At 35.5% G+C, this 20,198-nt stretch overlaps 1 non-coding gene and 1 pseudogene across 1 annotated transcript; both read left to right on the forward strand.

The window, feature by feature from the left end:
- LOC114005564 (U6 spliceosomal RNA) lies at window positions 1-102 on the forward strand. Its single transcript, XR_003547405.1, has one exon. It is a non-coding gene; the product is annotated as a U6 spliceosomal RNA (small nuclear RNA).
- Window positions 103-6,611: 6,509 nt separating this feature from the next.
- LOC106733535 (40S ribosomal protein S18 pseudogene) lies at window positions 6,612-7,068 on the forward strand (annotated as a pseudogene).
- Window positions 7,069-20,198: the final 13,130 nt, after the last annotated feature.

A 20,198-nucleotide genomic window follows, 5' to 3' on the forward strand; every position in this document is an offset into this window, starting at 1 on the left:
GCTCGCTTCGGCAGCACATATACTAAAATTGGAACGATACAGAGAAGATTAGCATGGCCCCTGTGCAAGGATGACACGCGAAAAGATGCAGAGGCTGGCTTTAAAAAAAAAAAAAAAAAAAAGGCATTCCCAGTAGAACACAGACAAAAATGCTATCCTGAGAGCCAGGTTACTTCTGGAATAAGGTGGGTCATAGAAAACATTCACTAAAGTGAATTTGGCTACAAGGGTTTCTGCAATTTTAAGTAGATCTCTCTTTTTTTAAGAATTAATTAAATTAATTTACTTTTAATTTGACCAGGAGGTGGGGGAGGGAGAGGGAGAAGGAGAAAGGGGGAGAGGGAGAGAGGAAGAGAGGGAGAGAAGGAGAGGGAGAGGGAGGGAGGGAGGACGGAATGGAAGGAAGGAAGAAATGTGAGAAAGAAAGTCACCAGGTCCGAGACTTGACCCATGGTCAGCCATGTAGGAGTCCAGCAACATAACCATTACTCTATCTGCTGGTTCCTCCTTTAATATTCTTATAGGTCAGGTCTGCTGCTTGTCTGTAATTTCTAAACATTATTTGTGAAAAATGTATCTATACACAAATTACCCCAGCATTTGGAATCTGAGAGTCTGGGAGATGTCATTAAAAATTTTTTTAAATGAAGAGTAAAGGCCAGCAACATGACTGTAATTCACCTGGACTCACACAGGTAGGTTTGAGTCCCAGGGCCTCCCTGTGCATGCCAGGTGCTACACATGTGCCTGTGACCCTGACTGGCTAAGGGTGGCCGTAGAATCATGGCATAAGGACCGGCTGGGGTGCTCCCGGTCTGTCTTTGTCTCTCTCATGGAAGGAATAAATAAACTTTTTCAAATTATTTATTTATTTAATTTTATTTGTTATTATAATTAGTATTATTATTTTCATTTGACCAGAGAGAGAAAAGGAAAGCAAGAAAGCAAGCCTCCAGGTCCGGGACTTGAACTGCAATCAGCCATGTGGAAATCCTTAACCACCATGCCACCTGCTGGCCCCAATAAACTCATTTTTAAAATGAAGGGTAAAATGAAGGGTAAACAGACACATCTTTTTTTTTTTTTTTTTTTTTTTTTGGTGGTTTTTTCAACACAGACAAAAATGCTATCCTGAGAGCCAGGTTACTTCTGGAATAAGGTGGGTCATAGAAAACATTCACTAAAGTGAATTTGGCTACAAGGGTTTCTGCAATTTTAAGTAGATCTCTCTTTTTTTAAGAATTAATTAAATTAATTTACTTTTAATTTGACCAGGAGGTGGGGGAGGGAGAGGGAGAAGGAGAAAGGGGGAGAGGGAGAGAGGAAGAGAGGGAGAGAAGGAGAGGGAGAGGGAGGGAGGGAGGACGGAATGGAAGGAAGGAAGAAATGTGAGAAAGAAAGTCACCAGGTCCGAGACTTGACCCATGGTCAGCCATGTAGGAGTCCAGCAACATAACCATTACTCTATCTGCTGGTTCCTAAACATATCTTTTGAAATATATTTATTAAATATAAACTTGGATATAAATCCAACTAATGATCCATTATGTCATATACCCTATCAAGTATACTAAGCAAATATAATAAAATATCATTCTATTTCAGTAGTGATGTGAATATTCTTTGCCATCCAACAGACCTGTATTTAAGTCTTTTTCAATCACTTTCTTAGTCTTAATCTGTTCTCAAGTTAGCTTAGAAAAAGGAGAAATTTATTGAAATGTTTCCATGACATTGGAGCAGTTTCTCTTAGCCTTCTAGGTTTTATTCAATTAGACTGGCTTGTGTCATGAGCTGAAAACATTACCAACAGTGTCTTGCTTTATTATCTCGGGTCCCAACTTTAAATCCTGGGAAATGGTTTATAATTGCCTGATTTTAAATCAAGTACTGATCTTAGAGACTATGATCTGATTCTGAGTGATAAGAATAGCTTAACAACAGTTGCTTAACCAGTTTGCAGATGTGACAATTCCAGAAAGTACAAATTTCCAGGAGGTTCCTAAACAAAATCCAAAAGTGACAGGTCACTCTTGAGAAATGACTTCACAAGATGGTGGCTGGTCACCAGCCCTTTACTCCTTTTTACTTTTTTGTTCTCCTCCCTCCTCAGTACATTTGGTGGGCCTTTTTCTTGCGCTTGTCATGAGTGTGTGCCTTTCCATCACCCAAGAGAGGGAAGAGGACAATAAATACCAAATAAGGGAATAATAAAACTTAAACAACATAGTCAGTGAGAAACTGGAGGAGGGACTTGTGCACTAAGGAATAAGTTACTTGTAACTGTTTTGGGTGTGTCTGCCCATCAGATATCCAAACTCGTTAAGACTGCCATTGAAGTCTCGCTTCCCCATACCTCATGTCCCCTGTCCACTCTTTGCCATTGACAAGTGAGTGCATTTCTCACAGGTCTGAGGGTTGAGCAAGGTATTTATTTATAAGAATATGGCATTTTCAACTTGCACTGTGTAGTTACAGTACTCTCAGTATTGGAGAATGGACGGTAGATTTATGCCTAAATCCATTTCAATTAGCTCCTATTTCTGCAGGTGAGAGAAATCCAAGCACAACTTGCTGAAGCATGGAGTTATTTATTGTACAACATAATTGCAAAGTCTGGCAATTGTTAGGCATTATGCTCAATTACGCAAATGTGTTCTCACGATCTCATCATTTCCCAATTTCTTCCTCTCTCACTCTCATCACTTCACTTTTTTCCTCTTCTCTTTAAATAAAATATTCATTCTGGTATTAAAATAGTTACATAAGCTTCATGTATTTAGGTTCACAACCACTGGAAATGGTGTACATCTTTTCTAGAAGTCCCAGTAGAAACTTAAATGTTTATTCCAATTAAAGTGACTTAAGTCACATTTCTACCTGTGAAATAACAGGGTTAGGATTATGTGATGGTTAAGAACGGTTTGGGCTTAAACTGGGTGTCAACCACAGAGCAGAACTGTGGGGCACAGCACAGGAAACATTGAAAGAAAACCCTCATTTTAAAACTGAGGTTTTTCTGTTTTCTTTTAATAAGAGTCTAAAAATAATATCTTAGAGAGAAGACATAATAGGCAGAAGATGAAGTAATTTTTGTACTCAGACACTTTGTCAGAAGTAAAAGCAGTGCTACTTTGGTGACCAAAGTGACAAGATGGATCATACTAGGTAAGTTGTGCATATTCTCCACTCATCACCTCAGAATACCATCTAGTTTTAGTATATGGACAGATCCAGAAAATGTCTTATATCGACAAAATAAAGGCAAATGTGTGGTTTGAGTAGAGTCAGGAAATGAGGTGTTCTGGAAGCATCGGTACTGAAAGCACACCCCCAAGAAAGTTTCATTGAGAATACTGAAGTAGAACATGAGAGGATCATCCAAATACTTGAGCAATCTCTGGGTCTCCCCTCCTGGAAATTAGTGACATCAATTAGATGCTGATAAGAGCCAGTGAAAGTTGATTACTGGTTTGTTTCTCAGGTTGCCCTCATGGTCAAATAAGATTCCAGGAAATTTTGGTTAAAATTACATAAAAGAAACAAAAACAATAACATACAGATCGTAAAGATACTAGCAATAGAAGAAATAGATCACAGAGGGAGAAAGAAACCAAAAAGGAATGTAAGGAAAAAAGAGGACAGTGATTTAAATTCTGGTCAGGGAATTCCATACAGAGTAGAGTGCTAGTGAGGGGAAAAAACGGACCTTAAGCTGAATCTTTGTCTTGAAAAATCTATAATGTGTAAGTAAATATAGAACGTTTTCCTAACTAAAATGATGTAATGTAATGTAATATGAGAATATCTTATATTCTTTTGAAAATTTAATGACATAAAATATATGATGTCTTTAGCATATCAAGAAAGATGAAACTCAATAAATACCACTATAATTTTTTAAAAGAAAATAGTGAAAGACATAAACAAGTTACATTAAGAAATACTATAGTTTTGTGGGTTTTTTTAGATTAGGACCACATGGAAAGAATAACATTCCTGGTTTAAGAAAATAGCAGAGGTAGAAGTATAATGGAAAAACATTTAGAGCATTTACATCTCTAACTCGATCATTTTAGTGTTGTGGGAAGGGTGAAAGTGCCTGGTTAGCAGATGATGAGTGGTAGCAAATTAATTAATGGATAATAGACTCCCATAACACAGAAGGTGGAGTTTTGGATAATAACTGCTCTGGGCAGTAGAAAAATGCTAAGGGCACATCATCCAAGAAACAGAGACAAGTGCACAAGGAAGATGAGCACGAAGGGAGGGCACACGTGAGATGATAAAAGACCTTAAATGCCTTGTTCAGAAACTCAGACTTTTTCCGTAAGTGTCAAAGAGCTAGCAAACATGACAGATGATATTGGCCCAGACTCAGTGATATAGCAGTAACCAGAGTTCCCCACAGAGCTGAAAGCTATATGGTTTATCATGGGTTTGGATCCCCCAGGATGACCTGAAAAATGTGCCAGCTGTGTGCACAAGTGACTGAGATCCTGACGAGCTAGAGGGTTGAAGTGTGATGAGATCCCATTGAGAGTGCATTTTTCTCCCTCTCTTCCTCTCTAACATGCATCCACACACTATTATGAAGGGGAAAACATAGGCATGAAATTTTAAAAAGAAGATATAATTCTACTTCAGAAATATAACTCTGGCAGCACATAAAAGATGAAGGCACACATTTATTTAGTAAATTATTGCTATGATCCTGCTGAGAGTACAGATAGGCCTCAAATATAATTGAGACAATAGGAATTGAAAGGGAGTAGATAAAAAAAAGTGATTCCAAAATACAATAAATAAATCATATTGCATGTAGGGAGTACATAAAAAGATGAAAAAGAAAAAGAAAAAAAGAGAGATTCTGTGATTTGTAATTTTGGTTTTTAGGGGAAGGAAATAGAAATCATGGGAGGATAGAAAATTTTGGAGTGTGAAGAAAGGAAATTTTGCTGTCAGGCTTCTGAGTTAGTGCCAACAGAACACTGAGAGTTTTTCAACAGATACTTAGAAATCTCTTTCTTACACACTAGTGAAAGTTGAGATTTAGAGATCAAAATTTATGAATTTTCCAATTAGTGTTATTTAAAATTTCAATCCTATGGGATGGAGATATAGAGGAATTTTATGTTCCATTTGGGGATTCCTTTTCTCTCTTTATCTTTGGAAACCCTCTGGTGATAAAAAATGAAATAAAATAAGTTGAAAATTAGCTCTATTTGCTTTTAGTCAGATGAAGCAGCCAAAATCATTGCCCTGGTCATGGGGATGGAAGAACCTAGAGCTACCTTTCACAAATGTACTACCTAATGGCTCCTCTGGAATGGATAAAAAGAATTTATTGTAATGGAATTCACAAATCAGGGAAAAATAAAAATATCTTACATCAAAAATAATTAAAAAGTTACTTTTTGGCTTGTAGGAAAGGAAAAAAATGAAAACACAAGTAGGTGATTAGTACTGAGAAGTTATATACAGAGAGGATGAAACTTTCCTTTTTGAGGCCTTTACCCTATCTATTCTAATTAGTATCAGTTGCTTTGTTAATTAGTCTAATGAATGTTAGCTATTATTTTTCAGCATACAAAATGGTAGCTGGTCAGGCTAGAAGTCTATACAGACGTGGGAGCCGGTGGAAGAAGGGGCACAGGAAATAGGCATGTCCAACAGGCTGCAAGCATCAGAAAGGCATCCTCAGTTCAGGATTCTGTTCCTTTCCTGTGTTGAGCTGCTTAGCAAGAATAGTATCGCTAGACTCTGAACAGAAGGTTAATTGAATCCTCCCAGTGAAATATTATATAATATGCTTTAGATGAGTTTTCCATGTAGGTCGCTATCTTGGTCCATTCGGGCTGTTACAAGAAAACACCATAAATTTGGTAGCTTAGGAACAATAGAAACTTGTTTCTCATGATTTTAGGGCCTGAGAAGGCCAAGGTCAAGGTCTGTAAAGAGTCGGTATCTGATAAGAGCCCTCTTTCTCATCGATGACGCTGCTGGTTGTGTCCTCGTATGGTGAAAAGGTCAAGGCAGTTCTCTGGGATCTCTCTCTTTCTTTTTTCAGTTGGATACAGTATAACTTTTCAGCAGATAACACAAAGTCTAATGAAATCAGGGTAATTAGCATATCTGCCATCGCAAACATTCATTACTTTGTGTTGAGAACATTCAAAATTCTATTTTAACTATTCTGAAAAATACAATAAATAGTCAACAATAGTCACCCTACTGTGCTACAGAACATAAGAACTTATTCCTATTATCTGTTATTTTGTCTCTCTTAACTAATATCTCTCTATACTCCTCTTTTCCTTACCCTTCCCAGATTCTCATTATCAGCCTTCTGCTCTGTACTTTTATGAAGTTAACTTCTTTGGTCTCCACATGAAAGTGAGAACATGCAACGTTTTTCTTTTTGGGTCTGGCTTCTTTCACATAATATAAAGTCAGCCAATCTCATCCACATTGCCTCAAATGAAAAGATTTTATTCTTTTTAATGGATGAATAGTACTCCAGCTAGGATATCAAAGTCCTCTGCCTTTAAAAGTTACAATAGTTAGTCTCTTCTGCGGGAGGCCTACATGCCACTGCTTGTGCCGCTGCCATGTCTCTAGTGATCCCTGAGAAGTTCCAACACATTTTATGAGTACTCAATGCCAACACTGATGGGCGGTAGAAAATAGCCTTTGCCATCACTGCCGTTAAGGGTGTGGGGCGAAGATATGCTCATGTGTGTTGAGGAAAGCAGACATGGGCCTCACCAAGAGGGCAGGAGAGCTCACTGAGGAGGAGTGGAATGTGTGATCACTATTATGCAGAATCCACGCCAGTACAAGATCCCAGACCGGTTCTTGAACAGGCAGAAAGATGTAAAGGATGGAAAATACAGCCAGGTCCTGGCCAACAGTCTGGACAGCAAGCTGCATGAAGACCTGGAGAGACTGAAGAAGATACAGGCCCAAAGAGGGCTGTGCCACTTCTGGAGCCTTTAGGTCCAAGGCCAGCACACTAAGGCAACTGGCTGTCATGACCGTACCGTGGGTATGTCCAAGAAGAAATAAGTCTGTAGGCCTTGTCTGATAATAAATAGTTTATATACCTAAAAACCAGTTACAATAATTAGACTTATATAAACTAGAATAGCTAATCATTTAAAAATAGATAATTTACTCAGTTACTTTTCTAAACCACATTTTTGCTTCTTTTCATGTTTAAATGTGTCACATTTTTAAGATATTATTATCTCTTAATATTTCCTGTGCATTTTTTCCCCCAGGACTCCAGACCCTCCAGAATGTCTTCCCAACTCCTTGAAGTTAGCGTCCCTTCATTCTTGATTCTTCACTCCAGGAAGAGAATGGACCACTTCCATCCTAGCCAGGCAGCAGGCATTAAGTTGTCTTTTTATCATTCTCCGTTAGATTGCTGAAAACCAAGCATCCCTTCTGTACTCACTCTGACATCCAAGATTCTCTCTCCTCTGAGCAAAACAAAGAAACAAAAATTATGCAGAAGTATGAAGCCTCTGGACTGAGCGAAAACTTTCTGATCATCTTTTTCCAACCAGCAAGTCCTCTGGCAGACAGACTTTAAATGACTTCAAACTCTCCCCCCAGGAGACATGCTAGATTCTTACTCATTAATTTGAACTGAATGGGCCTTTAGCAACTCTCATGTACAGAATTACGACTCAGTGCTCTCTAGATTTGAAAAGACTATACCTCCAACAAGAGTGCAAGATATTATAACCTGGATAAAATTTGTGAGCAGATATAAAATAGTTTCTATAAGAAGATAAACCTAGCTATTGCAGAACATATTGTAGAACATACTACAAATAACTATATAGAGAAAATTCATTGACGGAGAACTTCAAACATTAATCTGAGTCAGTTAACTTTAACTTAGTAGATGTTTAGGTGCTTATCAAGTTCAATAACATGATGAAGAAGGCATTTGACCACAGCTCATGCATCTCTTCTTAAAATATGGAGTATCCATTTATTATATATTTTTATATGGTTCATCTTCAAGTAAGGAGGAATGAAATTCAATTTTAAATAAAAGGAAAAAAAGGAATAGTACTTCAGAAGTTAATAAAAATGTTATGGACCAGCAGATGGTATGGTAGTTAAGGCACTAGATTCCCAGATGGTTGACCACGGTTTGAGTTTTGGTTCTGGTGGCTTGCTTTCTCTCTCTCTCTCTCTCCCTCTCTTTTCTCTCTGTCTCTCTCCAGTGATCAATGTGCCCTACAGCAAATTAAATAATAATAAATAAAAGTAAATAATTCTAAAAAATTAATTTAAAAAAGTTAGGACTGGAAAACTGTTATAAAAGGGCAACTGATAAGGAATAGTTGCTTGGGTATATTTTAATTAACATAAACTCTGCAATGCATACTGAAAAAAAAAAACACTATAGAAAGTACCTATTTATCATAATCATAACCCTTACAGAAAACAATTCTTAGAAAAAGAAATGCTGGGACCAGCAGGTGGTATAGTGGTTATGGCACTGGACTCCCATATGGCTGATCACAGTTCAATTCCCAGACCTAGCAGCCTAAAAGTCATGTCAAGTGTGTGTGCATCCAAAATCCCAGGAGAAGAATGGAAGGAACGAGACTGTAGCTGTAGTCGTCCTCTTTAGTGACTGATTTCTCACTTTCCCCCTCAGCAAATCACTGTTTCTCTCTTGCAAGTGCACATGACAAAAGTCTACTGAACTTAAGTTGGTGAACCAACTGAAAGTAGCTAACTTACCAAGACTAAGACCTTATTTATCAAAACTGACATCTAGAAACTTGTCTCATTATGCCCCTAAGTTCAAAGCTATTATATGATGAAGTCTGTTCAATCCTGATGATTCTTGCCTTTGAAACTGATCTTTAAATTTCCCTGCCCAAATCCTACCACTCTATAAATATCCTACCTGATTATTGTCCTCATTTTAAGAAACTTCTAAGACTTAATAAAGATAGTGCTCTGATAGCAAGTATGTATAAACTTGGCTTTACTTGATCAATAGATATTTTTGGTGAGTTACAGTTAAATCAGTATTGCTCTGTTGCATAAATTATATATTTACTAACAACCACATTTGATAAAGTGTTAAAATATAATTATATTTTGAATACCATAAACCACCCAGTTACAGACGAATGGCCTGGAGTTATGTTGGCAGTTTTGCCAAAGTTACATTCGCTTTTTAAAAAAATATTTATTTAATTTTGTATATTCATTCACTTATTTTATTTTAGCCAGTGAGAAACACACACAGAGAGAGAGGGAAAGTGGGAAAGTGAGCCACCAGGTCCAGGACTCGAACCGTAGTCGGCCATGTGGGAGTGCCCAGCACCTTAACCACTATGCCACCTGCTGGCCCCTACATTGGCTTTTTCTATCCACAAAATAAATGAGATCTATCAATGCTTCAAACTTTGCTATCCCAGAACATGTTTAACCTTTTCACCTGAGGCAGCTATCAAAAAATTCTAATTCATGTTTTATGTTGGTTATTATACCCCAAAACTTAAACTATTCAAGCACTTACAAATCCATACAGAGTCTTTGATTTTTATTACATTTGGAGTCCATTCTGTTGCTATTTCTACTTTTTAATATATTTCATTAAGAGAACAGAAAAATCAGAGCAAATAGCATCCCTTTAGAAGACTGTACTAAACCAATAAGAAATATAATGTGTATGGAAATTAAGTAATTATGACATTTTCCATCCTAATCTTGTCCTCCCCTTTGAAACAGCCTATTTCTAGTTATTTTATAAAGAAAAATAAAACACTGAGTATTACTTTATATAATTAGAACTATATATGCAAATTAAAAAAAAAAACAGAAAATATATCTGAGTTCATGATTTGAGCCTCCAAAAAAGGAAGTAATCCAGGAGGATAAGCAAAACAAACAAACAAACAAAAACAAACAAAAAAAGAAACTAAGACATAATCAAAAGAAAATACTAGAAATTAGAATGCTAAGAAAAAGGGAAGAAAGTATTTAAAGGGCTTATCAGTAGACTGGACACAGTTGTGCCAAGAGTCAGTGAGCTTTGAAGACATGTCAATAGAAACTGGCCAAGCTGAAATATAAGAGGAGAAAACAACAAACAGGTAAACAAATGAAAAAATCTACAACCAGATATCCAAGAATGGAGGGAAATTTATGAAATGTATGACATACATATAATTGACATTCTATAAGGAGAGGATAATGAGGATGGAGCCAAAGAAATATTTATGGTAATATTGACCAAGAATTTTCCAAAATGCATAACAGACACCAAAGCACAAAAACAAACTCAGGAAGTTCAGAGAATACTGAGAAGGATAAGTATAAAAACAAACAAACAAACAAAAAACTAATTCTAGGCATATTATAGTCAAACTTCAGGAAACCAAAGACAAACAGAAAATTTTAAAGGAAGGAGAATATATTTTACCCGCAGAGGATAAATGAACAATGATAACAGCATATCCAGGAAGTTCAGAAACGAGCACAATAATAACATACAGAAATAATATCTAGGCATATCACACTGAATTACAAAAAGCCAGACAGAAAGAAAGAATTAAAAGAAGCCACTAGAGGGTTTGTGGGGAAGAAAGTGAGATGACAACTTGCCTCTAAAAATTAAAAAATAAGAATTACATCAGATTTTTAATCTGAAATTATATAATCAAGAATCAGTAGAATAAAATATTTACACCATTAAGAGATGAATTGGAAGAGGGTGAGAAGCCCTCATCAAGCCAGCATTTCCTATATCTATATAAAAGGGAAAAAAACTATTTCAGAAAGACTAAATTAAATAAGCAGACCAGACCTGCTTAGTAAAGAAATCCTGCTTCCAGAAGAAAGCAATGTTTATAGAAAATTATATCTACATGAAGAAAGGAAGACCATGGTACAAAAGTAAACAAAGTTAAGATAAAATATTTCATTTTCCTTATACATAACTAGTCTAATATATAGCTATTTGTTTAAAGTAATAATACTAAAAATATTATATTATGTGATTATGATATATACTAAGTAAAATGAATGACATTAAGGTTAATAGAGACAAAGGAAGATATAAGAGTATTCTGTTAAAAGTTACCTGTACTACATATGATGATGTATAGGAGTTATTTAAAGGTGGATTAAGATTAGTTAAAAGTGTATATTGTTGTGAGGGAAAAAAAATGTATATTGTGAGGACCAGCACATGGTGTAATAGTGCATTGCTAAGACTCCCAGATGGCCGACGGCAAGTCTAGTCCCAGACTTGGTGGCTTGAAATTTATGCTAGGTGTGTGTGTGTGCATACTCAAAATCCAGAGAGGAAAGTGGAGGAGAAGTGATTGTGGTGTGTCCATCCCCCCATGTGTTGACTTTTTACTTTTTGTCTCTCTGTATCTCTCTCTCTCCAGTGAGTTCATGCACCATATACCAAAAAAATCTCTCTTAAAAATGTATATTGTATATCTAAGGTAACCAGTTTTAAAAAGTTAAAGTAGTATAACTGATATGCTAAAGTAGAAGAAAAAGTATAATCACTTAAAATGTTCAATTAAAATCTGATAACGGCTGATCACTAAAGCCCTGATCAAGGCTGGAGTGGGAGAACAAGGGTTACATTGGCCTTTAAGACTACCTTCCCCGTTCTTGCAGTCTCAGAGGGGAGAAACTCTGTTCTATAAATCTGAACCCCAAACTCCCACTGTGGTTACTGCATCACCATCCACAGTAGAAGAGGGAAACTGGCACAAAGGATAAAACATAAGAAACCACAAAAGTGTCAGAAAAAGAATTCAGAATATTTATCATAACTAAATTCAATGAGGTAAAAGACAAAACAGACAACCAATTCCAGATGAGAAATCTCTCCATAACTTGAAGGAAGAACTCCATAGAGACACACTTTAAAAGAATCAGAGGGACCTGCAGGTGGTGTGGTGGTTAAGGGCACTAGACTCCCATATGATCGACCGCAGTTCAAGTCCTGGGCCTGGCGGCTTGCTCTTGCTCACTCTCTCTCTCTCTGTCCCACTCTGGTCAAATTAAAATAAATAAATAAAGTTCAATAAAATAATTCTTTAAAAAAAAACGAATCAAACAGAAATTCTGGAGATAAAGGAGATGATGCAGGGAATCAAAACATCTCCAAAAATTACCAAGAGCAGATTAGATCATGAAGAAGAAAAACTCTCTGATCTTGAAGACAAAGCTTCTGATTTAGATAAGGCAACTGAGAAAAATGGAAAATCAAACATTGATAATAAGGACAACATATGGGAAATCCTAGGCACCACTAAATGGCCAAATAGTAACATAATGGGTATTCCCAAAGGTGAATAGATAGGTAAAGGCAATGAAATCTTTTTCATGATATACTAGCTAAAACTTTTCACATTTAGAGAGACATATAGACATCCAAATCCAGAAACTACAAACAACAGCAAATAGATTTAATGTAAGATGATCCTCTCTGAGACATATAGACAAACTGGTAAAAATCAAAGACAAAGCCAATATTCTAAAAATGGTGAGAGAGAAAAAAGTTATCTTATTAAACTAACATCAGACATATCAACTGAAACAATGCAGGCAAATAGAGAATGGGAAGACATATTTAAAACTCTGAAAGAAAAACAATTTCAGCCATGAATACTATACCTGGCAAGATTATCCTACAAATGGGAAGGAGACATGAAAACATTCTCAGATAAACAAAAGCTGCAGCAATTCACCAAAACTAGATGAACTTCAGAAAATATTTAAGGGAATACTACACATGGTAAAACTAAAGGAGGATAAACAAAAGTAGAACACAAAACTAAAAAAAAAAGAAAAAGAAAAAGGTGTAACAAGATGACAGGGATTAGTTTGCACTATTTATAATAACATTGAATATTATTGGATTAAACTCCCCAACTAAAAAATTGATTATATCAATGGAATGAAAAAACAAACAAACAAACAAAAAGAAACCAAAACAGGAACCCTCTATATGTAGCTTGCAAGAAACATACCCCATTGACAAATAAACACAGACTAAAAATGAAGGGCTAGAAAAAGTCATTTCATGCAAGCCTATATGAAAAGGCTAGAGTTGTGATACTGATATCAGACAAAATAGATTAATATTAAAAAGGTAAAAAGAGAAAAAGACATTACATAGTTCTAAAAAGATTAATTTACTAAGTAAATATAACAATTATAAATATTTGCACACCCAATGCTGGGGCACCCAATTTAAAAACAATGAAAGCTGCCAGATTTAAAAGAAGTCATAGACTGCAACACATTAAATATTATAGAGTTCAACACCCCCACTGTCACCACTGGACAGGTCATCTACACAAAAACTAAACAGAGACTCAGGAACAAATTGATACCACAAACCAAATGGACCCGTCATATATATTACAACATGTTACTCAGCAACTACAAAATACACTTTTTCTTATCTCCACATGGAACATTTTAAGATTGATCACATTGATCACAAAACAAGCCTCTACAAATTTAAAAGTATAGAACCTATATACAGCATCCTCTCTGACCACAACAGAATTAAACTCAAAATCAACCATGGAAAGAGCCCTCAGAAATACACATAGAGATGGAAGCTGAACAACATACTTACAAATGAGTCTCAGACTACTGAAGATATTATGACTGAAATAACAATATTCAATGAAACCACATTAATGAACATACCACTCTATAACATTTGGGGCACAGTAAAAGCAGTCTTAAGAGAAAAGTTTATAGCCATTAATGCTCACAAAAATATGTAGAAAAGTGGCAAATAAAAAACCCGTTTAATTTAAAGGATAAACAAAATTGATAAACTATTAGCTAGACTAATCAAGAAAAACAGAGACAGGAACAAGAAGATAAAATCAGTAATGAACATGGTAATATTACAATTGGTATATAAGAAATACAAAAAAAATACAAGAGAATACTATGAGCAACTATGCCAACAAACTAAAAATGATCAACAAACTACCTGAGATGGACATATTTTTGGACATATACAAGCTACCCTAGCTAAATCAGGATGAAATAGAACACCTGAATAGACCAATACCAATTGATGAGATTGAATCAATGAAAAATAGTCTCTCAATAAAGAAAAGCACTGGCCCAGATGTCTTCCCTTATAAATTTTATTAAACTTTAAAGAAGAGCTAACTCCAATTCTTCTGAAACTATTTCTAAATATCCAAAGGGAAGAAACCCTCCCAGATCCATTCTATGAAGCCTCCATCATCTTGATATCAAAAGCAGAAAAAGTCTTGACAAAAAAAACAAACAAACAAACAAAAAAAAAACAACTAACGACCAATACCTCTCATGAATACAGATGGAAAACTTTTCAACAAGATACTAGCAAACTGAATTTAACAGCACATTAAGAATATTATACAATGGGGCTAGAAGGTGATGTGGTAGTTAAGAAACTGAATTTCCAAACTCAACTGTAGTTTGAGTCCTGAACTTGGCATTTTGAAACTCATGCCAGACATGTGTGCATCTTGCCCAAGAACCCAAGAGGAGAGTAGAGAAGAAGGGACTGACCATTCCCCCGGGGAGTGATTTTTCACTTTCTGTCTCTCCATCTCTCTCTTTTTCTCTGGTGAATGCATTACATTGTGATAAAAATCTCTCAACAACAACAAAAAGATTATACACCATGACCGGGTAGAGTTTATCTCAGGGATACAAGAATGGTTCAATATGTGTGGAACAAACAGAAAGAAAGATGAAAACCATGTGATTATATCTATAAATGCAGAAAAAGTATTTGATAAAATATAATATCTCTTAATAATCAAGACTTTCAGAAACATACGGATAGATGGGATGTTCTTTAACACAATAAAATTCAAGTATGACAGACTCATTGTTAATATCACACTAAATGGGGAAGCGCTGAAAGTTTTCCATTAAAATCTAGAACAAGACAAGACTGTCCACTTTCTCCACTCCTTTTCACATAGTGCTGGAAGTTCTAACCACTACAACCAGATAAGAGAACAAAATAAAAGGAATTCATAAAAAAAGAGGAAGCTAAAGTGTCCCTGTTTGCAGGAGATATGATTACATACATAGAAAACCAAAAGGAATCCACCAAAAAACTCGTAGAATTGATGAATCAATGCAATGAAGTAGCAGGATACAAAATCAATGTACCAAAATTAGTAACATTTTTGTATTCCAGCAATGAATAAACAGAGACAGAATTGAAGAAAGTAATCCCATTTACAACGACAATAAAATGAATAAAATATTTAGGGTTAAATCTGTTTAAAGAGTTGACAGTCTCTACAAGGAAAATTATGAAACATTGACAAAAGAAATTGAGTATGATTCAAAAAATGAAAAGATATCCTATGTTCTTGGATTGGAAGAATCCATATAATCAAAATATCACTCCTTCCCAAATTAATTTACATATTCAATGTGTTTCTGATTCAATTACATAAGACACTCTTCACAGAAATAGAAAAAATGATCACAAAATTTGGGATTACAAAACATCCTGTATCACCAAAGCAATACTATGCGGAAAATATAAAGTAGGAGGTATCTTACTACCTGACTTCAAAATATATTACAAAGCAGTGATATTCAAAACAGCACAGTACTGGTACAGAACTTGACACATAGAACAATAGAACAGAATAGATAATCCAGAAATAAACCCCAAGTAATACATCCATCTGATTTTCAGCAAAGGATATAAGACAATGCAGTGGAGGAAAAAAAGTCTTTTCTGCAAATGGTTCTGGAAGAAATAGATATCCACCCTCAAAAAAAGGAAAGTGGATTCCTATCTCTCACCATTAAGTGCTATCTACTCATAATGGATCAATGATTTACATGTAAATCCTCAAACTATGAATTCACTAATAGAAAATTTAGAAGGAAATCTTGAAGACATTGGAATACACAAAGATTTCTTAAATAAGATTCTAAAGCACAGGCAAAAATCCCCAAAATAAACAAGTGGGATTACATCACGTTAAAATTGTGTAGCAGAGAAAACCATTAAAGTAAAGAAACAACCCTCAGAATGGGGGGAAATATTTCCAAATTATTCCTAAGACAGGGATTGATAATCATAATATAAAGGGAACTCAAGTAGTTCACCAGTAAAAAATGAATAATCCAATTAAAGAATGGGCAAATAAGTCAAACAGAAACACTTCAAGAAAAACTTACAAATGATCAAAAGGCATATGAAAAAATTTCAGTCTCTTATCATAAAGGAGCAAAGTAAAACCACAATGTGATACCATTTAACCCCAGATAGAAGGGCTAGGATTAAAAAAAAAAAAATCAACCAACCAACCAACCAACCAACTACAAGTGCTGGTGAGGCTGTGGTGAAAAGGAACTTTTTTACACTATTGTTGGGAATGTAATAAATTTTTACAGCCACTACTGAAAACAACATAGAGGTTCTTCAAAAACATAAGTAGAACTACCATATGACCAAATAGTTCCACTCTTTGATATTTACCCAAAGGATAAGAAAATAGTCAAAATAGTCCACGTTTATTGCAATATTGCAATATTCACAATTGCTAAGACATGGAATCAATATAAATGTTCAAAAAATGATGAAAAATTTGAAAAATTATGACGCATATATACTATAAAATACTCCTCAGCCATAAGAAATGAGACCCTATTATTTGATTTAAAGTTAGTGAATAGGGGCTGGTAGGTAGCATGGTGGTTAAAGTGCTGAACTCCCACGTGGCTGATCACAGTTCCAGTGCCAGAACTGGTGGCTTGCTTTCCCACTTTTCCTTTCTCTCTTTCTGTCCTTCTCTGGTCAAATAAAAGAATAATAACAGGGGCTGGCAGGTGGCGTGGTGGTTAAGGACGCTGGACTCCCACATGGCTGACCATGGTTCAAGTCCTGGACCTGGAGGCTTGTTCTCTCACTTTCCCACTCTCTCCTTCTCTCTTGCTCTGTCCCTCTCTGGTAAAAATAAATAAATAAATAAACAAACAAATAAATAAATAAATAAATAAATAAATAATTCTTTAAAAAATAATAATAACAAATAAAATAAAATAAATAAATAATTACTTTTTTAAAAGTCAGTGAATATAGAAATCTTAATGTTGAGCAAAATCATCCAGGCTTTGAAAGATACATGCTGTATATCTATATATCTGTCTATCTGTCATCTATCTGTCATCTATCTATCTATCTATCTATCTATCTATCTATCTATTGAGAGAGAAAGAGAGAGAGATTGATTCTGTGCTTTATGGCAGAAATTGTAAAATCTGGAGATATAATTGAAAGGATAAATGTAGATACCAGAGAAAGTAAGGCAGGAGAGTGGATGGGAAAGAGGAGGGGGACATGGCAGAAGAAACATTTAATAGATAAAAGAATGTAAAGTTGTTAAAAACATTAAATTCTGCAATTTTTCTTTATAAAAATAAATTATAAAACAGATAAGGCAGATAAAATGAAAACAGAAAAGAATGAAAAATAGAAAAGGAAGGAATAATAGAAAACAATTACACATCAAATAAATGTTGATACAATTACATTAATAATAAATTCAAATTTGAGTGATACAAATATACCAATTAAAAAACATAGTAGAAGGGGCCAGAAGGTGGTGTGGTGGCTAAGGCACTGTATTCCCGCATGGCCAAGTGTGGTTCAAGTCCCAGATCCTTCTGAAGCTTGAACATCATACAGGAGTGTATACATGCATTATTAAAATCCCTAGAGGAGGATGGAAGAAAACAGATTACAATATGGTCATCCCTCTGGAGGATGATTTCTCATTTTCTTTTTCTCTGTCTCTGTCTCTCTCTGTTGAGAACACATGCCCTATGGCAGAAACCTTTTAAAAACTGTATCTTGACAACAGCAGATGTTATAATGGTTACATTGCTGAACTCCCACAAAGTTGGTTGCAGTTCGAGTCCTGGATCTGGAGATTTAAAACTCATGCCAGGATGACCAGTCAATGGTGTAATGGCTATGTCGCTAGATTCCCATAGTCAACCCTGGTTCATGTCCTGGACCTGGTGGCTTAAACCTCATGCTGGTGCATGTGTGTACTAGCCCGAGATCCTGAGAGGAGAATGGAAGAGAAGGGATTGCAGCATGACCATCCCCCCTGGGAGGTGATTTCTTGCTTTCTGTCTCTCTGTCTCTCCGGTGAGTATATGCACCCTATAGCAAAAATCTCTCTATATATAAAACAAACAAAAAAAACTCACGCTAGGTACACGTCCTTGTGTGCCCAAAATCCCAAGAGGAGAATGGAAGGGAAGAGAAGAGATTACTACATGTTTTCTATTTTTCCTTCCTTTTCTATTTTTTCTTTCTTTTCTGTTTTTATTTTATCTGCCTTATCTGTTTTATAATTTATTTTTATAAAGCGATTACTAAAGGCCATCCCCCCAGGGGGTGATTTCTCACTCTCTCTCTATCTCTCCAGTGAGTGCATGCACCTTACAGAAAAAAAATCTCTTAAAAAAAATGTGTATCTTAATCACTTTTAAGTGTAGAGTTTAGTAGGTTAAGTATATTCACAGTATTGTGCAACTTACAGGAGGGACTCTTTATATGCAGAACTAAACCTCTATACCCATTACAAAACTCTCTACTCTTCCTCCAAACCCTATATCATATTTTAAAATCTTCTAAATTTACCATATTAATGTTTATAAGACATTCATCAATAATTTTTAATGTGCATACAGGGACTGCATTGGATCATACCATTAAGCTATCAAACTTTTTGAAATTTTGATGTCTTTAGCTCAAAAACATTCTCATAGCTAAGTATTTTTATAGATCCCTAATTACTTATTTTAGTAAAACTTCTAGATGTATAAATTCAGGGTCAAAGTATACACACTTTGTTAAGGCTTTTCTATCACTGAGCTATTAAAGTTCGGTTGGTAATAATTTACTGATGAGAAAATGTAGGTAATTGTATAAGTAAAAAATAAAGGCAGGTGACAGGGATTTTACTAATCTACAATAAAACAGTTTAATATGTTAGGGAGACGAACTGGCAATGGATGAAGCACAAAATGTAAGATCAGAAGTTTAAGAGTCATATTCTATCCATGGCATCTATCACTTGTTTCACAATGCATTGATCTCTCTCAACTTATTTCATCATTTTTAAAGTTGGATTAATAATACCTGTCATAGAATCCTCCCATGCTTGTTTTAAGAATCAATATAAAACAAAGTACATGGAGAACTGTAGTTAGAATATATATAACAGATTTTCACTAAGATCTGGGCTGAATAGCAGCCACAGCTAGACTTCAGAGGGTGATGAAAGTATCCACAGTGGCCTAAGTGAGACTAAACAGAACAGGAAGCTGTCCAGAGCTTTGACCAGCCACAGACTTCAATTAATGTATCACCCTGAAAAGCGCTGCTAGTTAAACTAAGACAACCTGTAATCATTTTCTATTGCTTTATCACAGATTATATTTTGTAGTTGGAAGAACAATAATCATTCACTCACTTTCACACTTTCTGAGGGTCATTCAGACAGACACAATAGGGACAATGGCTCATGCTGCCTTAGATTCAGATGGAATGCTTGAAGGCTATAAATTGGAGTCTTCTGGTGTTTTATGTTAGCTCTCAGCTGAGGGCCTAGTTGGGCTGTCACTTGGGAAACCTATTTGTGATCTTGGATTATGCCCTGGCTTTCCTTATCACATGATGACTAGGTTCTACAGACAAGTGGAGAGAGAGAGAGAGAGAGAGAGAGATTGATTTTTTACTTTATTTTTTCTTTTTTTTTTTTCCTAAATACCTTTTTTCTCTTTACTTATGTGGTTATTTTTGATATGGGAGAATGTTCTCAGTTGACTGGTCTTCCCCATATGATTATATTTAGGAGTGAGATACCAAAGTTGACTGGTAGCCCTGTGTCAGTAGAGGGAACTCAGAAGGCATCCTGGAACATGATAAGGAGGCCAGTTGGCTCCTGTCTAAGGAATGTCCCATGTAAAATCTATAAATCCTTTTTCTTTCAGTTATTAATCTTCTTTTCTTTTTTTTTTTGGGGGGGGGAGAGATTTTTCACTGTAGGGCGCGTGCGCTCGCCAGACAGACAGAGAGAGACATAGAGACAGAAAGCGAGAAATCACCCCCC

Source organism: Tupaia chinensis, unplaced genomic scaffold (genome assembly GCF_000334495.1).
Source record: "Tupaia chinensis unplaced genomic scaffold, TupChi_1.0 Scaffold144010_1, whole genome shotgun sequence".
NCBI lineage: Eukaryota > Metazoa > Chordata > Mammalia > Scandentia > Tupaiidae > Tupaia > Tupaia belangeri.